This window comes from Podarcis erhardii (genome assembly GCF_964252035.2).
Source record: "Podarcis erhardii genome assembly, chromosome: 3".
NCBI lineage: Eukaryota > Metazoa > Chordata > Lepidosauria > Squamata > Lacertidae > Podarcis > Podarcis erhardii.
The window spans coordinates 25,230,519-25,256,111 of NC_138507.1; the positions used below are offsets into that span (position 1 = coordinate 25,230,519).

General features: G+C 43.3%; 2 long non-coding RNA genes across 2 annotated transcripts; one reads left to right on the forward strand and one right to left on the reverse strand.

Moving 5' to 3' along the window:
* Positions 1-3,735: 3,735 nt before the first annotated feature.
* On the reverse strand, positions 3,736-24,903 carry LOC309339366. The gene is made up of 4 exons (XR_014155244.1): positions 24,809-24,903; positions 6,431-6,568; positions 5,471-5,589; positions 3,736-4,494 (listed from the first exon to the last, which is right to left on the reverse strand). It is a non-coding gene; the product is annotated as an uncharacterized lncRNA (long non-coding RNA).
* Positions 9,894-17,042, forward strand: LOC309339458. The gene is made up of 2 exons (XR_014155373.1): positions 9,894-9,952; positions 15,986-17,042. It is a non-coding gene; the product is annotated as an uncharacterized lncRNA (long non-coding RNA).
* Positions 24,904-25,593: the final 690 nt, after the last annotated feature.

A 25,593-nucleotide genomic window follows, 5' to 3' on the forward strand; every position in this document is an offset into this window, starting at 1 on the left:
TTTAAGTTGTTTGGAACCTTTTAAATTTTTGTTTTGGTACCAGTGGATGGAGACCTATTTGCTGTAACTTCTGGAAATTCTGTGAGTAAAACCATTTGTTTGCAAAGCTGAGTGTCTGTGATTTATTCTAGCCTAAGTATTTTGGTGGGGAACATTTGTTTAAAGGTGGGTGATAGCAGATGTAAATCTAACCAACTTTTAATGTGTTTGGAGCAATTGCCAGTGTGCTTGAGAGTAGGAATCTATTTTCCAAACTCTTCTCTTACAGTTTCTGCCTCCGATAGTAACATGGCTCACCTTGGGCACCACGCACCACACACCTCAACTGTGTATCTGTGTGAGTGTGCCTGTGTGCACAAGCCTGGCCCAATGCATTTTGGCACTTGAGGCAAACCACAAAATGGCATCCTCTTCCTTTCCAGGGAAGGGGGGGGTGAAGATCAACACCAGGAACAAAGAGGGAATAAAGATATACATCAGGATCCACTTCCCTGTGAATTTTGCCACCTGAAGCGGTAATCTCACCATACCTCATGGGTGAGAAGGCCCAGTGTCCGTGCACAATTTGCTGTTCATGTATCTGGAGGATGTGACACTTTATCAAAAATGGGGTAGGGGACAAGTTTGATACCCAACAAATTTTGGACCACTCAGGTTGTATAACATGGAGAAGTTTAATATTTTGTTATCCTATCTGCTTGTAGGAGAAAGTACCCTATTGCTCCCCAGTTTGCCTAGGGTTTCCTGCTTTTTGCTGCACTTTATCAAGAGTGGACTGTTTCTTGGGTGTTTGGTATTATCCACTCCTTTCTCATTACAACAGCAACCTACCAGCAGGACTTTGAATAGAGAGGATCAGCCTAAGAAAATGCATGAAAAGGTGGATGACTCATCAAGTGTTGCATGGTAGGCTAAACAGAAGCATGACATTTTATCAGGTTTGGTGACTAGACACCGATAGGCAGGCTGTGTTCTTCAATGACGTGAAATTATAGGCCTTGTCTAGTAAAAATAGAAACTGAATGAATCAGTGACAGTTTTGGAGGGGAATTTCCTGTTCCAAATGTCAGTTAATAATACTTGATATGAAGTGTTTGATGCCAGCAGATCAAACCATTTCCAGAGTAATCTGTCGTTAGAAACCAGAAGGAGAAGGCCAACACTGAAATTGAGAACGTAGAGGTAAAGAGTGATTTCTCTTAAAATGTATTCCTTCCCTGACACTAGAAATAAGCAGCTATAAATAAGTAAATAAGTAGTTGGGGCAGAAATGCAATTCATCTCACATCTGAAGGTAGATTTACTGAAGTTGAAGCAATATGAGAACCGAAACACAGCCGTCTTTAGAAATTTGTTGTTCTCTAAATTTCAAAATGCAATTTTCCGGCTGAGTAATATGTGCGGAAGTACATCTTTAGAGGAAAATGCAGAAAATGCACACATTAATAAAAGCAACGCACAAAAATGTGCCACATTATGGAAAACTGCTTTGCAAAAAATAGTAGGAGAAATTTGCACTAATATGGTAGATTTTCATATGGACTTTGTAAAAATAAATAATTAATACAAACTAATGTGGAAACATGGAAAACTGAACTTGAGACTGGAGAGAAACCCAAATCGTAGAGCTTCCCCTTCTGCCAGTGGCAGCTGATGTTTGGAAAAGCAGACCCTAGTCCCTTATGTGGTGAGCTTTGTGTGTAGTTTTGGAAAGAGAGACATCTATGAAATGAATGTGTAATATGAGAATGTTTCATTTCTGTATGAATTATGAAAAACAATTATGTAATGAAAGCAAATAAGAAAGACTTGGGGGTTCTGCCTATAGGGTATGGCAGCCTTGGCCTGCTTTTGCAGTAAAGAGACCAAAATAAATAAATAAAATGTGCTTTGGCTCCATTTGCGGCTTCTCAGCTCTATAATAATAACATAGGCGTGTTTAGGGCCTGAGTTCTATGTTTACTTCTAGCAGGTTTACAGTAGGAAAGAGATGATTACCCCTCTTCAGTTTAATGTGGAAAATATTTACTTATGAATGTCCCCCCATGTAGGGATAGCTGGCACTTGCCCTAGAATAATAACACTTAGCGCTTTTTGACTGCTCTGAACATGGTGTGTGCATTATCTCAGTAACCCTGAGACTGGCATTACTATTATTATACCCATATTGCAAATGAGGAGCTGACTGGAAGCTTCCCTAAGGCTACTCAAGTGAGTTCATGCTGGAAGTGAAACCTGCATATCAAGGGCTCTGGCAATTCTCAAGTCTTTCCCCTGATGTGGTAAATGCTAGTTGAATTTCACCTCTTTCCCCCTGCCATTACCTTGCAAAAGATAGGAAAATGTGACAAGGTTATGTTGTGAAGTAAATGTGAAGATTGGACTTGAGTCTTGATGCCTATGGCCCTAGTCATGTCCCCTTGCAGTGCTTCAAATTGCTCTGCTTCTGTGTCTTGGCTTGTTACACGTAACATTTTATTGCTCTTTCACTATGGTATATGGCGTATTATATAGTGTATGAGGTGTTAGAGGACCAGAATGGTTTGTCTGCTTCCTTGTTTATTTTATGGGAGTTGGGGGGGGGTAGTGCCTCTGGTGGGGACAATGGTGTAGCATGGGGGCACAGGGACGGTTGCCCTGGGTGCAAAATTGTTAGGGGGCACAAAATTTCAACACCTGGTGCTGCCTCAATAATGCTGGGTGCTCCTGTTGTTGGGTTCTGTTGAAAGTGACTTCTCCATACGAACCAGGAAGTGACCTCTCTAGAGAACAGAACAACTCTTCTTTTCTTATCTCTGTGGCTCTGATCTCCTGAATGACATGGACACCGTTAGGCAGTTGAATGTGCATGCTTACATCGTCCATTTCCCTCCTTTCTACCTCCCTTCCGTGTAGCCCTGGGCATTGGCAACCCATGCTACGTCACTGGCTGGAGAAAATGCAGTGTTCCTTCTGGGGTAGTTGATCTGCCTTTGGTCCTCACCTTGCACTCAGCTCTCACCTGTGACTTCTAGAAGCTGCCAGCATATGACAGCAGCCACAACTTGGGAATGGCCTTGATGGGTTGACTAAACCAGGTGAGGGTAGCTGATGGGTCTCAAACCATCAGTGAGTTAGGGACTTCTCCTGCATGTGAAGACAGGCTCTGGCAGATTGAGCAGATGTGACAAATCGTGGGTCCAACGGTCAAGAAGGCGGTTTTTGCTCATGCTGTAGAGGGAAGTGGCATGTCAATAATTCATTTAGGAATGCTTCATTGTTCTCATGCTTGTGATGCATAGTCCAAGGCAATCCCACTTTTAAGCCTCAAGCTTCCAGGCTTCTCAGAGCTTTTGAAAAACTCCATTACATCAGGAAACATGAATATGTATTCCTAATTGCAGAGTCAAGGTGGGTCTAGTGGCTGGCCAATAGAGGAGTATCTTGTAAACCCAGATTTCAAGCTTGGTTCTCCACAGCATAGTCTTGGGACTCTGCCTACTGAATTAAACACAAGATTGCTCAGGACTGGATTTTGACTGAAACTCAGGGTGTTCAAGGCAAGTTTAGGAAGGGATAATTTAAAATCATGTTGTGGCACCTTTCCCAGAGCTATCTTGTAAGTTCAACAGTGAGGGACATTGAAAATGTTCATTTCAAGATAACAGCTTGTGTGTTTTGAGAGCTTCGCTGGACGAAATAGCCATCAGCGCTTTCTGATCATGCAAATATGAGTACCAGTCACTGGAGGCAAAGTTCTTAAATGATGACTTTATTGTTCAATAATTCCCATCCCAGTTTTCTTAGCTACAGAGGCCCAAAGCATGAGAGTCACTGCAAACCAGCAGCGTTGCAGACTTGTGTTTTCCATGTTTCATGACTCCTTGAGATACGGTAATTCATTTGGGATTTAGACAGCAGGCAGGAGAATAATAGCTTTAGCTTTTCATTTAATGGGCTTCTTTTCCTTTTCATCATATCCAATGTCAGTAAAATTACATTCGTAGGAGCACATTTACATCAAACATGACTCACTATTTTTAATTAGAAATACTGGCAGAAAATGATTGGGAACATGTCTTCTGGTAACGTTCATTTCACAAAGTACATTTCAATTGCTGCCTTTTTCTTTCTTTCTTTTAGGTCACCCCAGTCAACTGCAAAGTCTCCTGTTGGAAATAGTCCTTTTGGTTTCCCACATGTTCAGGACCAGAGTGAAGGGCAAAACAGCAACGCCTCATCCGTTAGCCTGGCTAGGACCACCTGCCATTCTGCTTCTCCCTCCCAAGAACAGTCATCATTGGCAGCCTTTACACCTGGCTTCCTCAGAGGCCCCCTTCAGTTGGCATCAGAAGATCAGGCAACACATCAAGGAATCCTCCACTGGTCTGTCTACGGCCAATGGCTCTTTGGCTCTTTGTTGGTGGCTGAAGAAAGCAGTGCAGATCTGAGTTGGATGTGACTTTTATCAGCCACCTGTAGGGCCTTGGAGGTAGTGTGGCCATGTATATAATACTGAAAAAGAGGAAACGCTTCACACACCCAGAAAGGACACAGATTTCCATAAAATGTGCACACACTAATTTGTATGTATAGATGCAAATTCAGGAAGGATGACACTCAGTTGGTTAGAACATGGTGCTTATGACACAAATGTTGCAGGTTTGATCCCCATATGGGACAGCTGCATATCCCTGCTTTACGGGGGGTTGGACATAGGTGATCCTCAAGGTCCCTTCCAACTCTATGATATGTATTGTATTTCTATTTGAATTAAGTGTATACTCAATTCAAATAGAAATACAATACATATCACCATACTGGGGAAGACAATGATGACCTGTATGCCTGCTCAGTCTGCAATCTAGGCATTGTTCACCATTCATGGGCAACTTTAAGGCCCCTCTTGCTGTCTCCCTTATCTTTAGGTAGACTTGGATGGGACAGACCTTCAAACAGAGGGGTCTCCTCCATAAAGTTGGTCATAGTAAAGGTAAAGGTAGCCCTGACCGTTGGGTTCAGTCGCAGAAGACTCTGGGGTTGCGGCGCTCATCTCGCTCTATAGGCCAAAGGAGCCGGCGTTTGTCCACAGACAGCTTCCGGGTCATGTGGCCAGCATGACTAAGCCACTTCTGGTGAATCAGAGCAGCGCACGGAAACACCGTTTACCTTCCCGCCAGAGCGGTACCTATTTATTTACTTGCATTTTGACGTGCTTTTGAACTGCTAGGTTGGCAGGAGCAGGGACCGAACAACGGGAGCTCACCCCGCAGCGGGGATTTGAACCACTGACCTTCTGATCGGCAAGCCCTAGGCTCAGTGGTTTACACCACAGCACCACCCGCGTCCCTAAAGTTGGTCATATGGCCACCTTATTTTAAAGTAAAAAAGTGGGGTAAATATTCTAAAAATAAATAATGTATGCATGCATCCCTTTTGGGGCTTATGATCTTTCCAATTGTATGATTTCATGAATCTTAACTATTGTCACCTGGTAAATGCAGGCTTTCGTAGATGTAAAGGACAGGGCAAAATGACAAATGGATTGAACCAGGAAGATGAATGCTTTGGCTGCAATATATTTGATGTGGAGTGGTACGGTACACAGGCCTGCAAAGGGAGAAAGCAATATGCTACATTAGTCAAAGCAGGATATAATGAAGACTATCAGCCTACAGGCTGGTAAGTAAAGGACAGGTATTGAACATGATGAAGGGTAAAAGACAGCAGAATTGGGCTACGTCCTAGATGTGTGAGTTATGGGCATGGGAAATGTCAAAATAACCTTGAGTCTGTGAGAATGATTGCCGCAGAGGATGTCAATGGCATCAACAGATTTGTCAGAGGAAATTATGGAAATAAATTAAGATTGATGCAGGTATCAAATAAGCCATCAAGCCCCCACTGTATTTAGTGTAAGAAATGACAGGAGCTAAATGAACGTTGTAGAAAGGTTTCTGAGGAGCTAGTGGCTCCAACAAATTCCAAGAAACTCTGCAAAAATCGGGAAAAATATTACAGCAATTAAAATTGCACGAGTCAATTTTTTTCATTATAACCTTAGAATAAATGAGGCTTATATTCCTAAATGTAGTGACAAAGAGCTATATATAGGCGAGGAGTATTAATTATACATCTCTTGGTTGGGGAGTAATAAATCTCAGTTGAGTTAATGTCATTAATTAACACAATTTGATAGGGGACGATATTGAGTTGTGCTGAAACCCTAGGAAAGGCCTTTAAATATTCTTTGCGATTCTGCGTTTGCCTCTTTCAGTGCTCGCTTTACCTTCAAATTGGGAAGCTTGTTGATTCATTTTAGTGTGGGGAAACTTTCAGAATCACAAGCAGCTGAGAGCATTTACCAGAGGAATAGAATATATTTAACATTCTGCTATTGCGTACTGTATTCTATAATACTAGGGAGTGCTTCCCTGTTTGCTCCACTTACCAACTCCATGGAGAAAGAAAAGGAAGAGAAGTCCCTGGCGGGTCATGGTGGCACCTCTTCCTTCTCTTGAGGTGACCCATAGAGAAAAAGTCAATTAGTGACCATTAGTCATGATAGCCATTTGCAGGCCTCCAGTTGCTGGAGAAAAATAATAGGAGAGGATTATTGCCTCCATGCCTTGCTTTTGGGCTTCCAAGAGGCATGTGGTCAGATACCGTGGGAAACAGAATGTTGGACTTGGGACCCTTTGTCTGATCCGAGACAGCTCTTCCGGTGGTCTCACTTTCTAGGAAAACTAATTTAATGTAGATGAAGTATTTCCCAGCTGGCCCAGGTGTCATAGATAGTTCTGTTCAGTAGTGGCTGGTGCCCATTGGCATACCCTCCAACATTTCTCCGATGGAAATGGGGACATCCTATTCAATAATAATAATAATAATAATAATAATAATTTTATTATTTATATTCCATCTGGGCGGCTTCCAACTTATATAAAAACATAATAAAACATTAATTTTTATTTTTATTTTTTTAAAAAAACTTCATTTTGTAGGACTGCCTGTCTTCTGAAAGTTGTATAGTTACTTATCTCCTTGGCTTGGGGTTGCATAACACCATACCCTCCAACATTTCTCTTCCTAAGAGACTTCCTAAGGAAAAGTGGGACATTCTGGAATCAAATCAGAAACCAGGACAGGATTTCCCCAGGAAAATAGGGACACGTGTTAGGATTTTTATCCACCCAAGCTTGCTCAGCAAATAGAACTATGTTGTTTATATCATGTGAGTGCCTGAGAGCATGAGACAGGAAGTCTCAGGACTGTTGGAGTACTGCTGGTGAGTTTAGTTTCACTTCTGTGTGTTAGGCTGTTCTGTACTGATGCTGAGAGAGCACAGTCATGCTGGTGTATTCTTTGTATATAGACTGTTAATAAAGTATATATATATTTAAGTATATAAAGACTGTTAATAAAGGGATGCAGGTGGCGCTGTGGGTTAAACCACAGAGCCTGGGACTTGCCGATCAGAAGTTCAAATCCCCGTGACGGGGTGAGCTCCTGTTGCTCGGTCCCTGCTCCTGCCAACCTAGCAGTTCGAAAGCACGTCAAAGTGCAAGTAGATATATAGGTACCGCTCCGGTGGGAAGGTAAATGGTGTTTCTGTGCGCTGCTCTGGTTCACCAGAAGCGGCTTAGTCATGCTGGCCACATGACCCGGAAGCTGTACGCCGGCTCCCTCGGCCAATAAAGCGAGATGAGCGCCACAACCCCAGAGTCGACCACGACTGGACCGAATTGTCAGGGGTCCCTTTACCTTTTAAAAGTAGTTTTAGAGATACTGATTAACTCTTCTTCTGCTATGAGATGCGAGGAGATGAGCGTGCTCCTCTCAGGAGGGAGGGATCTTTTATCACCGGTCTCTGGACTGAGGAAGATTTACAGACAGAGGGTGGCCACCGGAAAGATGTCTTGGGGGGAAGGTGGTGGCCTTCCCGGGTGTTTTTCCAACAACTTGGAGGGTGTGCATTGGGATTGGTAGGGCAGAATTCAGTGAGATCAACAGTAGGTAATGACAGAAACAATGGCAGGCACTTCCTGCACCCTTCACCCCCTGACTTACTATATGTAAGAAGGCTGGCAAGTAGGGCACTAGCTGAGGGCAGGCTGAGGTTGGTGGGTCAGTGAACCAGCCACCACTGGTTCCGTTCAGGAGGGTGCCTAAAGTGCAGCGATACGAATTCCCCTCCCTCCCTCTCCTCGGTTGTTCAGCACAACTTCCATTACTGATTCCGAGATACTGCTCCGAAGTTTGGAGAAAAGGCCACAGGGCATTTAAAGATACTGACACTCTTCGGATTTTATGATCCAATCTATTATTATATAAAAAGATAGTTTGTTCAGCTTTGTCTCCAATACTTCGCTGTGTCCTGGAGCAGGATATAATTCAGTTGTGGGAAATGTCCTTATGATTCACTGACTGTTACTTTGCTCTGCACATATCTCGATAATTGCCATCTTCTGACCACACAGCTTTAGACAGAAAATATATCCTGTGCATTCATATTTCATCCACTAGAAGGCTGCAAGGGTTTCCCAGGCCTCGTTTCTCTCTCCCCCCCCCCTTTGTGAAGAAAAAGAATACATGTCCTGATTAATTTTAATCTATCTGAAGCCTTTTGGTTAGTAATTCTAATATCAATCAGAGTGCAATTACCATCAGTTGAGAGTGCTAATATTGATCAAGCCATAACTTGTATCATCAAAAGTTTTCTTTATTTCAAACGGCAAGCATGAAAAGCCACTGCCTTATAGTCGATGTAAGCCATGTCGCTCCATTGTGGTTCGGAGATCAACGCTTTGTGCTCTTTGAACACATTTTAGACCATTGACTGAAAAGCCAGTCTAGACAAATTCTCCTTCAGATCAACAATCACCACCAACATTGCAATTCCTCTTATACCCAGCCAGATGGGAAGGGTATAAATATTATTATTATTACAATGGATGCTCGGGTTGCAAACATAATCTGTGTGGGATGCAGGTTGCAACCCACAGCGTTCGCAACCTGCAGCGGCGTGTCTGCACATGCACGGGTTGCAGTTCAGTGCTTCTGCGCATGTGCAAAGCGTAAGTAACCCGTTCCGGTACTTCCGGGTTTCGGCAGGTAGGTAACCCAACAAAACACAACCTGAAGCATCTGTAACCCGAGGTATGACTGTATTATTATTATTATTATTATTATTTAGAAAATTACCTCTCAATTCTCCACCCACCAATGCTAGGCATGGTTCTACACTAAATGCCAGTGTTTCCTAATTATAGCTCTGATCTGACTGGTATGGTCTTTGGCTGATTGACACCTGATGCCCTTTTAAAATGTCTTGCGGAAGCAGGGAATGTTGCGGTTGCTTTTGTTTTTCTTATGTATTTTCTGATTTCTTATTTATTGTGTTTTTATGTTGTGAATCACCCTGAGATCTATGGGTATAGAGCAGTGTACAAATTTAATTAACAAACAAACAAATAAATATGAAAAGTAAAGGGGAGCCACCATTTTACTGTTTTTTGTTTTCATTTTGTATTTGCTGGTATTGTAATTATTTGTGTGTTTTAAACAGATTTTATATGTGTATATAGTTCTAATTCTATTGATGTTTCATTATTTTTTAAATGATGCTTTTTTCTATGTTTTTAGTGATTCTTGTTTTTAATCTGTAAGCCGGCTTGAGTCAGGTCAGAGAAAAAGGTAGGGTATAAAATCATCATCATCATCATCATCATCATCATCAACAACAACAACAACTTGTGTGCGCTATATCAGGTTTAGATGGTTGATATTTTGTCAGTATACACTGTGTTTGTATTCTTTTGGTTTGGATATAAGTAAATATATATTGCTTGTTTTCCATTGTTACTAGATTCCATCAAAAAATTATATACCATCATGCCAAGAAGGGTTGTCTACAAACATCTGCGGACTTTGGACAGAGAAAGGTTCCCCAGTGAAATTCATAGATTTTCTGGTGTGTGAATTTGAGTTCTCAGAATAAATTTGCTCCAACCTGCTTAAGGCACAATACTGTCTACTTAGATGGGAGAGACTTGACATGTAAAGGTAACTGAGCAACACAGTCATGGTGTTCTTTAATGCTGACTCCTGCCCAAAGTAACACATTGCTCTGTTAGCTTCCTTCCACCTTGGCTCTTGCCCCAAACAGCTTTCAAGCCAAGGTCAGAGCAGTAGTTCAGCATCACATTCCCAGCGGCACCACGCCATAGGAGAGAGCCTAGTTATCTGAGCTTCATGATTAATGAGCATTGTAAAGGCTGACAGGAGGGATGGTAGGAGGTTGGATGTGGCTTAATTAACTCTGACATTACGTGTAGAAATGCATACGGATGGAAGCAATGCTTGAAAATTACCACTTGGATTATGGGTTTGGATTGGGCCTGTGTGCTGGTTAGGATAACTGATCGCCAAGGCTGGGATGTGGGTAGAAGTTTGAGATGTCCTTAGAGAACAAGACACAGGAGGATGAATTGAGGAACAAACCAGATTTTATGACTTAAAAACCAGGACAGAAGGAGCAAACTGTAAGGCAGGATTGTTATGTACTGAAGTTCTCACCCTGGGCCAGCAGGGGGATACTGTAGATAGTTCAGGTCCACATATGCAAATAAGGGATCGAAAATGACGTTCAGTGATTGGATAGTTACAGAAAATGGTTACTGTTGCGTTCTAGTGGAGCTCTATATAAGCAGGCTGGCTGAACCCTTCAGCTCAGTTCTGTTCTGGCCTGTGAATAAACAAGTGCTGTTTGAAGAATCGCTGTGTTGTCTGATATGTTCACCCACAACTTAACAAGGATCATGAAGCAAGCTGGAAATCAGGACCAAAGAACAAAGGCTACATCAGGGGTGAAGATTACCTCCAGTCCATGGGCCTAATTTGGACCATCAGGCAATTTTGGCCAAATCATGCCGGCATGCTGTATATGACATGTAAAAAAGAGTCTTCTGAAGCACTGCTGGTTGGCTGGTTGTCAGCATTTCACATGCAGTGCTTCTGAAGCCCCTTAGATCAGTTGATTGGTGGTGTTTCAGAACCGATGGGCTTCCGAAGCGCCGACGATCAGCTGACTAGCAGGACTTCAAAGCACTCTGCAAAGAACCTTGTGCTGTGCTTTGAAGTCCCACTCACCAGCTGATTGCCAGCACTCCACCTGATGGTGAAATCAGGTGATGGACTGGTAGGTGGTCAGATCCACTTCCCCACCCCTGGGCTATTCAGTAAAGGAAGACCTTGTTGTTCAAGCAAGACGTAGCTGAAATAGGAAGCCCTCTTTTACTCTGTCCTGACCAAGTGGCTCCAAAGATCAGCATGGGTGGGTGGTGTCTGGCTGGGCATTGCAGATACTCCAGCCAATTAGTCCCAAAATGATTTGGATATAACAAAAAGAGGGCAACAGAAGAAGTGTAGAACCATTAAAACTATGAAGAGTGTGGAGCCATTAAGTGTAGAGTCAGACCAATTAACCATGTCACAATGAGTCTCCATACCTACTGCCAGAAGATCCTGTAGGTGGGTGGCACTTTCCATGCTATAACCTCCACAAGGAGCAATTGCCGCATTAGGCAGCCAAATAGTGGCTGCCAACTTTAGAATATGTGCTGCAAGGGTTAGATTGCTTGTGACCTGATTGTTTCTGGATCCTCTCCCATGTACCTTTCTGTGATTTCCGCCATCTGCCATTACAATATAAGAAAATCACTCTTTCTTGCATTAAGTTCAAGACTGGTTATATCATCCGTTACTTCTCCTAAACCACTGGAGAATACCCTGCAAGACTCAGCTGTCAGAGGGAATCAGACCCTAAAATGATAATCAGTTAATTACTGCCAAAATGAAACCATTCCTATTCCCTTTGGGTGCTTTTTGATCGATTCACCAGTCACTTTTCAAAACATATGCAAAAAAAGAGAGAAAAGCACCAGGAGAAAATAGAAACAATTCCCTTATGCCTTCTGATAAACTTGCCTCTGCCATCCCCCAAAATCCATGCCAAATTCGCTTGGAAGGCTAAGGGGAAATGGGAATAGGCTGCTGATTTTTGTTTGTGTGCACAGCTACTGTAGTTGCTTAATTAAGTCAGGCGGTGGAAGGCAAAGTTCAACTTTGTTCTTTTCTCTTTTCCTATTCCAGACTTTTTCTGGGATATGTTGCGTTTTTATTTAGGATGCCATTGCGAAAAGCTGTTGCACAGCCATAACGATACCGAGTGTAATGAAAGGCAGAGTGACCCTTCTTTGTTATAGCCATGAAGATTTTGAAAACCATTCTGGCAATATTAAATTATTGCATTTGCAGCCAGCGTATCTTCTGTGAGGGAACTCAAGGTGGTCGGCAAGCAGCCTTCCACCCAGACACTGAAGAGACCCAGACCTCCTTGACCACAGCAAGGTTGACACATCATGTGCCTTCAGATGATGTCCTGGGAATAACCAATCTTCACCTTGAAGTTCTTGAGCACAGGATGTTGAAGGTCAACATATATCAAGCTGTGGAGTTGCAACAGCACTTGTTTATGTGCAGAGCAGGACTGCAACCCAAGCCCTCTTTTCCTGTCAGTGGGGCTGCACAAAGTGATGTGCCTCTTAGGAGCTCATCCTACACTCAAATATGACCCTGGTAGAGACACATGCCCGACTGGCATGTTCCCTCCCTCCTGGTCGATCGTTCGGGAGCTTCAAAACCTTTCTTCTGCCCGAACATCACAGCGACTGATGCCAACAGACATTGGCACACTTAGGGATCTGCAGAGTCTTTGCAGCTTGTGTGACAGACCTCAGCAACTCAGCATTTTATTTACATATAAGCACACACGGAGCACTGCAACATGGCTCCCTCTCTCTCGCGCATCAGACGGCAAAGAGAAAGAACAAAGGACAATAGTCCCACTTCACGGAACACAGTAACACAAACATCCTGTCTCCGTCACTTCCCACACTTTGTGGAGTCAAAACATACACCGTCATGTGATAGACAAAAATCCCATGACTCCAATCGTGGAGCAGGAATTCTAACAGTGCCCACTGCCACATGTACAGCCCTGCCACATCCAGCAGCCTGGAACTGGTGCAGCAATTGGGCCCAGATCAAGCCCCATGCCATAACATGACTGTAGTGAAAGTGCTGTGGAATCCGATAGATTCCAGGCTAGCTCAGCCAATCCCTGCCCTCAGAGCACCCCATTTCAGAGTCTTCCACTGGCTGTTGTGGAGATCCCTCAACATGCATATGCCAGCTTAGTCACGGGAGAGCTGGGTGGACGGAAGCTTCTGCTTAATGCAACACACCCACCCAGCCTGGTTTAGGAGGTTTCGATTGCTCCTGTTACCTATTTAGTAGATGAAGTTGAATAGCGGTACATAGAAGACCAGACCCTCCAAGTGTCCCTATTTTCCAGGGACAGTCCCGGATTTACAGAAGCTGTCCCAGTTTCTGATTTGATCCCGGAATATCCTGCTTTTCTTAGAACAGCCCTATTTTCATCGGAGAAATGTCGGAGGGTATGGAGTTATGCAACCCCTGAACCAAAGAGATAAATATACAAACTTTAGAAGACATCTGAAGGCAGCCCTGTATAGGGAAGGTTTTTAATGTTTAATATTTTATTATGTTTTTATATATGTTGGAAGCTGCCCAGAGTGGCTGGGGCAACCCAGACAGATGGGCAGGGTAATAATAATAATAATAATAATAATAATAATAATAATAATAATAATAATAGAATAGGATGTCCCTATTTTCAAGGGAGAATTGTTGGAAGCTATGGAGGACTGCTTCAGTGGCTGGATGAGAGATGGGAAGGCCTGGAAAAAAGCCGGAAAAATGGGGTCCCCCCTCATGGCTTCAAAATTTCCGGAATTTTTACATCTCTAGGCATATGTGAAGTGGTTCTCAAGCACTAGAATGATTTTTGCTTTGTGTTTTGGTACTCAAAGTTCCTTTCCATATAACCTTCATAAAATAAAAGTTTTGGTCACGTTCATTTTTTCAGCTGTGCTCAGGGTGGACGGAAACGGTATTTCTACATTCTGTATTAAATTTCACCCTCAAGATAAGCATAATGGCTGGGCTACAGTACAACTGCCAATTCATTCACCACAGTGCTGATAAGGGCTGCAAGCTTTGCTGCTATTGACTGGCTTTCCAAGTTCACTCATTTGCGGAATATCTTAAGATGGCAAAGACGTTCGGTAGAGATCTAAGGATCAATGCAGTAACAGGGCTCTTCATTAAGAGAATGTGTCACAAGAGTTCCCTTTCTGTGTAAGCAGAATAAAAAGAGGGTTATCCTTTTGTTACCAACACCAAACAGAAAATAATGGTTTGTCATTTGCTTTAGATGTCCCCAGCAAGCTTCTATCTACCGTATCTATCTATCTATCTATCTATCTATCTATCTATCTATCTATCTATCTATCTATTATCTATCTATCTATCTATCTATCTATCTATCTATCTATCTATATCTATCATCTATCATCTATCTATCTATCATCTATCTATCTATCTATCTATCTATCTATCTATCTATCATCTATCTATCTATCATCTGTCTATCATCTATCTATCTATCTATCTATCTATCTATCTATCTATCTATCTATTATCTATCTATCTATCTATCTATCTATCTATCTATCTATCTATCTATATCTATCATCTATCATCTATCTATCTATCATCTATCTATCATCTATCTATCTATCTATCTATCTATCTATCTATCTATCTATCTATCTATCCATCCATCTATCTATCTATCATCTATCTATCTATCATCTGTCTATCATCTATCTATCTATCTATCTATCTATCTATCTATCTATCTATCTATCTATCTATCATCTCTTCATAAACAGATATAAAACAACTGCAGGAATGGCCTTTGATGGTTTTTAGGTGGATTTCACTTTCTCAATTGAAGTCTAGGAAGCAACTCTTGCTTTCTTAATTTTAAAGCAGTGTGTTTTGAAATGAACATATATTGATTGTTCCATTTTCGAATTCTTATTTCTTGAGGGGTCTGGAATTTCCAGGGGCCTCTCGGCTTCCCTTTGTGAGTGCCAGTTCCCCCATTGAGATGGGATGCTGCTTTCATCGATCCTCTCATTTTTCATAACAAGCCACTACTGTATTAAACACATTCTGGGAGGCTGCCCTGAACTGTTTGTAGCTGAGAAATGGAACAGGACAAATACAGTGGTACCCCGGGTTAAGTACTTAATTTGTTCCGGAGGTCTGTACTCAACCTGAAACTGTTCTTAACCTGAAGCACCACTTTAGCTAATGGGGCCTCCTGCTGCCTGCCGCGCCGCCGGAGCACAATTTCTGTTCTCATCCTGAAGTAAAGTTCTTAACCTGAGGTAATATTTCTGGGTTAGCAGAGTCTGTAACCTGAAATGTATGTAACCTGAAGCGTCTATAACCCGAGGTACCACTGTACTAGGAATTTGCTTTTATCATGGAACTAATGAAAACAATGAACCCAAAGATGGGAGAGGAGGGGCCTTGCAGCAGAGGAACTACAGAGGACCTGATCCAGCACCCAGGTCACCTGCACACTATGAGAGATGCATTGCATTACTACCCATAGACTTTGAAAAAAAAATTGTCCTTGGATGTACGGTTATTACCAGGTATGTTGAATTCTGCTCCATCACTCTCATCTGTATGATATCCTATGGTCAGCAGTCAAAATGAATCAGGTATCTGAAGTTAGTGAAACTGATATGATCATAGCATTAAATGGCTGTAGGCTGGATAGCGGAAGCAAAGGATGTAGGCTTTGATCTTCTGGAACACTCGGGGGTTGCCTTCTTCCCCTTTTCCAATGTGATGAAAGCTCAACTTCTGCTAAGAGATCCAGTCCAATTTACTGAGCGCTAAGATGATAAATGGCTTCACTGAAAACCAGTTTGACTAGGTGAGTTTTGAAACTGTTTTTTCATGGTTTTAAAAAAGTTGATAAAAGCTTATTATCTTTCAGAAGTAACGGAGGAAGAAGAAAATCCCCCAAAGTGAAAATTGTGATGCACAGTTCCTCTAAAGAAAAATAAAATATAAGAGCCTTACGTGTTCATCAAGTGTTAGTCAAACTCATCCATTTATTAACATTTATCAGTTTCTGAACACTCTAAAAATAACAAAGCGAAATGATTTACGATATGTATACTGCTCGGCCATTACCTTGATCCAGAGACAGTTATGCATGAACAGATCTAACAATTTTTTCCGCATGGGGTGAGATCACTGGGAGAGGAACGGGAGTGCGGAGGGAGTGGACTGCCTCCGGCACCACTATTCAGGTAGGAGGACATGCGCTGCACACCCTGCGCATGCCAGGCGCCATACCCCCACAGGCAGCGCGCCACGGCCCCAGAACACGCACCACGCCATGGGATTCACACCATGCCCCCCCGGAATGTCACCACACCCATGGGGGCCACCAGCCACACCCCCGCCTGCTCTCCGCCCCTGGTAGTGGAGCATGCAGCTTCACCACTGGGTGAGATCTTGCATTCTCACATAACCTGGTCATGATGCACAACCATATGTGTTAAGGCTTCTCCACATGACAACATGTTTAGTTAGCACTCATCCTGAGTTACTTGTACAAAGCTTAAACGCTAGTTGCCCAGTCTTTAGTGAGCCTTCGTTCTGATTTGTTTGCTAGGCAGTTATAAGGCAATGAGCACTCATCCAGATTTGCTACTGGAGTGTTTAAACATCTTCCCATGAATCATTTCTCCATTCCATGCTTTTGGGTGCTTTTCTCTATCGGTTTCTTAACTACACAAAGTCCATTTTGTTTTTGTTCTTAAAGCAGATTTGCTATGTTAGGACAACTGAGACTACGTTCACATGGCAGTTTATTTTCTTTTCACAGCTTTCCTCTAAGGCTGGATCTAGACACATAAAAAGTGTTTCAGGAAAACACACTGTAAACTTCATTATGGGAAATCACGTTGGTGAAAGACGGGACTCCACAGCGCCATCTGTTGCCATGGTGTTATAATGCATATAAAACACTTTTTCTTTGCTAATGTAGCCAAGTCCTAAGTGTTCTGCATTATATTTGAGCTTTTGCACAGCTTAAAATACACTTATGGAACTATAGTGGAATATAGTGCAAGCTGTGTACTCATTTCCATGTTTTTTGCTTCCAGGGCAAGGTGGGTAGGTAAAGGTAAAGGGACCCCTGACCATTACGTCCAGTCGTGACCGACTCTGGGGTTGCGGCACTCATCTCACTTTATTGGCCGAGGGAGCTGGCGTACAGCTTCCGGGTCATGTGGCCAGCATGACTAAGCTGCTTCTGGCGAACCAGAGCATCACACAGAAATGCTGTTTACCTTCCTGCCGGAGTGGTACCTATTTATCTTTGCAAATAATATGAAAATGAGAGCAGGGGTGTAGCATGGGAGGGGACAGGAGCAGTTGCCCCTGACGGAAAATTGGTAGGAGGTGCAAAATTTTGACACTCAGTGTTGCCTCAATACAGCTGTTCCCTTCCGTCACTGGGCTCCATTAAAAATCGATTCTCCATACAAACCAGGAAGCGACCTCTCCAGACAATGGAACGACTCTTCTTTTCTTATCTCTGCGACTGCAATCTTCTGGGTGATGTGGACACCATTACGCAGTTGAATGTATGTATACTCCATCCATTTCTCTCCCTCCCAACCCCTCCATGCAGACCTGGGTGCTGGCAACCCCTGGTATGCCACTGAATGAGAGCTGAACTTGTGCTATATTCCACTATCATTCCAGAAGTGAATCAAATATAATGTGGGAGGTAACATCATGAAAATGGAATAAACTGTTAAGTGAATGCAGCCAGTGTGTTTTAACCCACTTCAACCATACAAACCAAAAGTTCTGGTGTGTGTCTGAATCCCTCCTGAGAACTAGTGACAGTCTTAGCATCATAGAATGGCCTTTGTAAAGTGCCCTGGTCTTTTGTTGGCATTGGCACACCTCCTTTTCCATTTTAGAGCGGTGATGAAGCTGGGACAGCGCCTACAAATGGAGGAAAAGCATTTGCACAACATTGCCCAAATGGTTGGGAGTGTTCTTTTCCTCCGAGGGTGGCTGTGCATCTGATTTTACATGGAGAAGTCCTCTATTTGCAGCTGTGCTTTCTTCGTTTCTTGTTCTTAAATTCCATCCTTCCACATGCTGGAACCTAGAGCAGCTAACAGCCGTAGCCACAAAGCACAAGACCAGGATCACAAGACTTTAATTCAAGTTATCCACAGATCAGAAGCAACCTTTAAAAGCACAATTCAGCAGGCAATAAGCTCTCTTGTTTAAAATGTGCAGCAAAGTTCCAAGAGCCTGGTATTTGAAAGGCTGCCCAGCTGAGGTGCTGAGGCTTAAAGAGCCACATGGAGAGAGAGCAGAGACCTTGCACTACACTGTGGGCACTGGGAAACAAACAGAGAGGGCATCCAGGTCTTTGGGTCATAGCATTTCCCACTATGGCGAGAGACACACTGTGTTTCTATTTAAAATTATAGAAATTATGTTTTTTATTTGCTCTCACACATATAAATCAGCACGGGCAGATTTTATTTTTAATTTTTTAAAATAAATTTATTTATTTGGTTTTTCAAATTAAAGTTTTACAATCACATATCCAATATACATCATAAAAACAAGATGCCAAAGAATGTCCTGGACTTCCCTCCTCCCCTTTGTGGCTCCTATCGTTAGTCATTTCCTCCTGCATCTTTTATAATAATCCAAATCTTTTACAACTCCATTATATCCAAAATTCACCATTAAACTGCAAGTGTTATTCCAATCCTACTAACAGTTTTAACTGTTTGCAATGATTTTTAAGATCAATTATAAATTTTCCCCATTTCTTATTAAGATTTTGGTCTCCCTGATTTCTTTTGCCATTTCGGCATAATCCATCAACTTAATCTGCCATTCTTCTCTGGTTGGGACTTCATCTTCTTTCCATCTCTGGGCCAATGACATCCACGCAGCTGTGGTCGCATGCATAAATAATATTTTCTGCTCCATTGGGATTTTGGCACAGCATATGCCGATTTTAAGCAAACCTGTGCCTTCTTTAATCCTCTCTCTTTCTTGTGACGGTGACCATTCTTTCAGCATGAGATCTACTCCTAAAATAGATGCACCTTATGTAAGAGAATGCAGGGACGCGGGTGGCCCTGTGGTCTAAACCACAGAACCTAGGGCTTGCCGATGAGAAGGTTGGTGGTTCGAATCCCCGCGACGGGGCGAGCTCCCCTTGCTCAGTCCCTGCTCCTGCCAACCTAGCAGTTTGAAAGCACATCAAAGTGCAAGTAGATAAATAGGTACCGCTCCGGCAGGAAGGTACAGTGGTGCCTCGCAAGACGAAATTAATCCGTTCCGTGAGGCTCTTCGTATAGCGGTTTGTTCGTCTTGTGAAGCAAGCCCATGGACAACTTAGCGGATTAGCGCTATTAGCGGTTTAGAGGCTTTTAGCGATTAGCTGTTAAGCGGCTTATCAGCGGATCAGCTGATAAGCGGCTTAGCGGCTTAGGAAAAGGGGGGGGAGGGAAAAAACCCCGCAGGAACTCGCAAGACATTTTCGTCTTGCGAAGCAAGCCCATAGGGAAATTCGTTTTGCGAAGCGCCTCCAAAACGGAAAACCCTTTCGTCTAGCGGGTTTTCCGTCTTGCGAGGTGTTCGTCTTGCGGGGCACCACTGTAAATGGCATTTCTGTGCGTTGCTCTGGTTCGCCAGAAGCGGCTTAGTCATGCTGGCCACATGACCCAGAAGCTGTACGCCGGCTCCCTCGGCTAATAAAGCGAGATGAGCGCCGCAACCCCAGAGTCGGTCACAACTGGACCTAATGGTCAGGGGTCCCTTTACCTTTTATGTAAGAGGACAGAATCGAGGCTTTGCTTCAAATTAAATTCGGCCTAGAATCCATTCCCTCCTCCCCAAGAATATGTATGTAAATTTGTTTCTGTTCCTTTCTTTTTTCTCTCCTTCAGCAATTTTTTTCTCCCCTTTTTTCCTCATTTTTTTCCTCTCTTCACCTGTTCACACAGTGGCCAGCCAGATGTCTCGCACTCTCCTTCCTGTAGTTTTCAGCAACTGGCGTTCAAAAGCATATTACCTCTGCCAGTGGAAGTAAGACATAGCCATCAGTGTTAGTAGCCATTGATAGCCTCCAGATACCCTCTCCATTCAGCAGTTATGGGAGGGAGATGCAGGATTGCTCTTACAAACCATGCTGGCACCCCCAGCACTAATGTACCACAGGGCTATATACCTTGGCAGCCCTGTGTTTGGCAGCCATGTGAAAGGGATCCTGTATGTTTAACAACAGGCTCCTCCTACAAAGTAGGAGCCTTGGCCAGTCAGGCACAGGATACTGAACACAGAAGTGGGGCTTGTTCAAAGAGGGATGGCATCCATTAGTGTACCTAACTAAGGCAGGGAGTGGAGCTCTTAATGCACCACCCAAGTTTTAACTGGCATTAGCCAATAGGGAAGCGTGGTATGTAGGAAGAGGTTCGGTATGGCGCAGTGGTCAGAATTGGGTATGAACTGAGGAGATTGGGATTAAAATCCCCACGTAGCTGCGAGACCCTTAAATGCCTCAATTTCCTGGCATTTTGGAGATTTGAGTACACATGGTAACTGCTTAACAGCACAGATTAAATCGACTTTCCCCCCTCCTAACTGGATCAGACAGGTGAACATTTCGAGGAAGCCTGGCTGTATATTTGTTTTATTAATCATTCTAGTTTAGAATGAGGTCTCTTCAGAGGTATCTGAAGAAGTGTGCATGCACACAAAAGCTCATACCAAGAACAAACTTAGTTGGTCTCTAAGGTGCTACTTGACAATTTTTCAATTTTTTAAAATATATATTTCTACTGCATCAGACCAACACGGCTACCTACCTCATTCTAGTTTAGTTCAAGAGGAAGGGGATATGTTTGGTTCTAGAAAAATAGCAAGTGTGTCACATTGATTTCCATACTACATCCTGGTTTCACCAAGCAACTTGCTTTCGTACTTAAATGACAAAAATGGTTTATTCTCTTCTTGGAGAGAGAGAATAAATGGAGACACTGTTTGTCCTGGGTGACACAGTGACAAAAGCCCAGAAAACAAGGTGTCAAAGGTACAAAAACGTGTATTGTTAGATGCTTTTCTTATTTGAAGTGTTGTTAAGTCTAGGATTGGCATCGACCTTTGTTTACAGTTTCATACATCTCTTTGTCTTCCACTCAGATCCAAGGTGGTATTTTTTGATCAGAGAGAGGGGAAAGGTGTCCTTGGTTTTTGATTTATTCTCTGTATGCTACAATCTGTATTTGGCCTTAAATTAAAACTTCACAACTCCCTGTTGTTTTCAAACCCCACCTGAAAGAACTTGGCACTATAAATGGAGCTGAACTCCACTAGACTGTGTTCTTTCCCAAAATTATGTAGGTTGGAAAGAGGGTTTGCAAATTCACTCTTACTGATTCTGTTCCTGATTCTGTTCTGAATGTCCTTCCTTAGACAATGTACAAAGAGGGCCTCTCAGAGAGGTCAAACTGTGAGTCCTTTGGAAAACATGGCTATGACAGAGCTGTGTTAAGAGTCGGCAAACGCTGCCAGCTCAAAGTGTGAGAGTGTTACTTTTTGTGGCCTTCCACAGAGGTGTGGTATTCCTCCTCCCACACAGAAGCCGTGACCTTCCAGATGTTACTGGACTGCAAATCCCATCATCCCTAACCAACACATGAAGAGCCACAGGTTCCCCATCCTTGCAATACGGCCATTAGAGACTTGCTCTGATTTCTGACATGGTCTGATACTAGGCTGTCCATTTGTATGGCACCAGCCTTCTTATGGATCTCTCCTCCCAAGGATGTTTGATGGGCCCCCTTCTGTCCCTTTTTTAAAGAAAATTGGTAAACATAATTTTATTCCACCCTCCTCTGGGGCATCCTTAGTTTTTCTTACTGTATCAAGAATATACAAAATCGGTTTGGTTATTTCATTGGCTTTGTTATTGGTTTTTAGCATTGCCGTGTTCACCTCCCCCTGCCTTGCTTACCTTGATTAATGTTATTACTTTTTAATGGGTTTTATTATTGCTGTATGGCATGTTGTTGGCCACCCTAAGGGATCCCTTGGAGCCATATGGAGTGCCATAAATGTCAACAAGCAAGCAAGCCAGCCAATTAATGCTGAAATGGAATGCTCTCTTTCAGCTAATACCAACTCAAGTCCCTGGTGTGGGGAGGGCAGTTGCTTATGGAGGAACTGTTTGTATGTTGCAAATAGACACTGGGAATTTCAAGGTGTGTGTGTGTGGCGGCATCCTAGTGTATCTTTGTGTGCCTTGTGTACTGAGGTGCATTACACATCTCACTGCGTCAGCTGAGGGTCGTTCCATTTGCAGGGCAGCTTTTGTATTGCTGCAAAAGTGTCTCCAAGTACAGAGATACTTTTCCCTGGAGGTAATAATGACAACCATTCAGATATATGAGAGAAAGTGAAGAGATGCATGCAGCGACGCCAATGATTTGGAGACCACATTGGTTATAGAATGGTTTGTGCTGGCTTTCATATAGTATATGTGGGGCTACCTTTGAAGGTGACCCGGAAACTACAACTAATCCAGAATGCGGCAGCTAGACTGGTGACTGGGAGTGGCTGCTGAGACCATATAACACTGGTCCTGAAAGACCTACATTGGCTCCCAGTACATTTCCGAGCACAATTCAAAGTGTTGGTACAGACCTTTAAAGCCCTAAATGGCCTCGGCCCAGTATACCTGAAGGAGCGTCTCCACTCCCATCGTTCAGCCAGGGGTGAGGTCCATTGCAGAGGGCCTTCTTGGTAGCGGCGACTGCCCTGTGGAACGCTGTCCCACCAGATTTCAAGGAAATAAACAACTACTGACTTTTAGAAGACATCTAAAGGTAGCCCTGTTTAGGGAAGTTTTTTATGTTTTATCGTGTTTTTAATATTCTGTTGGGAGCTGCCTGGAATGGCTGGGGAAACCCATTCAGCTGGGCAGGATATAAATAATATACTATTATTATCATTTATTAATTATACACTTTGCATCTAGAAGACACCAAACACTAATCTCTAATTAGAATGGGTGTAGATGGGTGTTAGAGGGATCTTTGCTGAGACCCTGGCTGTTGGCTAAGGCCTTTGGTACTGAGTTAAACTAAATATCAATCTAATATGATTCAAAGCTTTGCTTTACTGTTTTAATTGTGAGCGAGAAATCCAGCTATAGTGTTCAACAAGCACCTGACCTTTATAGCTTCGGATTGATTTAATGCCAGATGATCTGATACCAGTGGCGTAGCGTGGGGGGTGCAGGGGGGGCCGGCCGCACCGGGCGCAACATCTGGGGTTAGGGCAAATCCACGGGTTAGGGGGCGCAAATCCACGGGTTAGGGGGCGCAAATTACTTGCCTTGCCCCGGGTGCTGACAACCCACGCTACGCCACTGTCTGATACTGTACAAATATTAATTTACATCATCTGCACTTTGTGTTCGCTATGATTGCCAAATTTTGGAGAAAAATGAGTTTCGGTCATGCATAGGAAAAAACCAAATTACTAATCTAAATGCTTTGAATAGTCTGAATGAAAAGATGTTTAAAGGGTATGTTGTTGCTGCTGTTAATAAAAATAAATGGCCCTAATACAGAGATGTTCATTCACTGCCATGAGTTCCAGATCGTGTTACATGGGAACATCACCTAACCTCTCTCCCAGTCTGCTCCATTTGGTGTGTGTTTAGGAAATGCATGGATTCGAATTCCCTCTGAAGAGAAAACAGAAAGCACTGTAGGCTGCAGTCCTATGTATATGCAAATCTGAACTACTTCTGAGTTAACTTAACTAGGATTTTGTGATGAGAGTAGCAATTGCCCACTTGGACCTTGCCTTTATCAGGTGCAGGTCCAAAGCAGGGATTTGCCCAGAGAAAGTCAAACCTGTTTCTGCCCAACTTGCCCTTATAAGATCAGGATTTTTGCCCACCAACCTGATAAAAATCGGAATTAGCGCTCTGATGACTGGAAAGAACCTTTATATGTGGGGAATTGTTATTTAAACGACATCTATTTTTCAGTAAGGAAGCTATGATTGCATCAACAAAAACCTGAACTTGCATCTATATGGATCTTTATTTGAAAAAGAATTGCAGTTGTGGGGGGAGTGTGAGCAGAGGATCAAATCTGTTGGGAAAGCGCAACTCTGCATTCGAAGCAGACTGCGGTTTCTTGGTAGAGAAAGGGAAGTTTGCACATGCTCTCCTCTTCAATGACCCTGCAACATTTGTAATAATAAATGAATGATGTATAAGACAGCAATCCTATACGTACTGAACGGAATGGGACGCTTCTGAGTAGACATGCTTAGGATTGTTCTGTAAGCAGTGGCGTAGCGTGGGTTGTCAGCACCCGGGGCAAGGCAAGTAATTTGCGCCCCCTAACCCGTGGATTTGCGCCCCCTAACCCTAACCCCCAGATGATGCGCCCGGTGCGGCCGGCCCCCCCCTGCACCCCCCACGCTACGCCACTGTCTGTAAGGCTATTGGGTGTGTGTGTGTGTGTGTGTGTGGAGAACCTCTGTCTCTGGTGCCAAATATCTGGCCCTTGGGACTCTACTTGGCCCCCAATCCCAGACCACATCATTTGTTGACCCTGACCCTCATCCTCCTCAGATGTTTCAAGACATGAGTCTTCAATGCATTTAGTGTAATCACCAAAGTTTGGGGTTTCCTCCCTAAACAATGGAACTTACCTTCCCCCTGAACAATGGAACTTACCTTCAGTTCATGAGGCCAGTCTCATTAGACCTCTGAGAGGAGCATCAGCAAGTTTTGCAATTCTCTATGCCTTCACTGCAGGGCATGCAGGGAATACTAAGCAGGGGGAAAGTCTAAACTTAGAAAATGACTGGTTTCTTCTCCATGGAGATATGGATCACACATCTAAGTAGGAGGAAGAATGCCATGTTAGGAGATTTAAGCACCAGCTCCTGGAAAGGCTGCTACTGCACTCTGCTGGTTTGTTTCATGTTAGCCAGTAACTCTGCCAGAACAACACTGCCATAGGGACTTTGTTTTTTAATCACAATGAAAGGGCAACAAATATGGGACCTTTACACAAAGTTGCCAAAAAAGCATCCACACAGTGTGCATGTGGTTTACCTCAGCATGTAAAACCAGGAGCAGCAAGCCTGAGGCCCTCTAGAGGTTTCTAGATCACAGCTCCCATAATCCCTGCTGAGCTGGCTGGGGGTTCAACAGCATACAGAGGGCCACAGATTCCTCACCTCTGTGTCCTTCCCTCAGGCAGAGGGGAAGGTTCCCCTGTTTGAGGGGAAAGGTTCCCCACTTCAGATCTCAAGCCGAAAACTCACTTAGCTGCTCTTTGTGTTAATCACATTTGTGTTTCCTACCTTCTTCTGTGTTTCCCGAGGCAGCATGCATGGGATGCACGCACATTCTAGCCTCGATCTGTGAGATGGGGTGGATCGAAAGATCATGGGAGGCCAAGGAATACCTGGTATATGTGCCAGGCCTTCACGGCATATCTCACTGACAAGGAT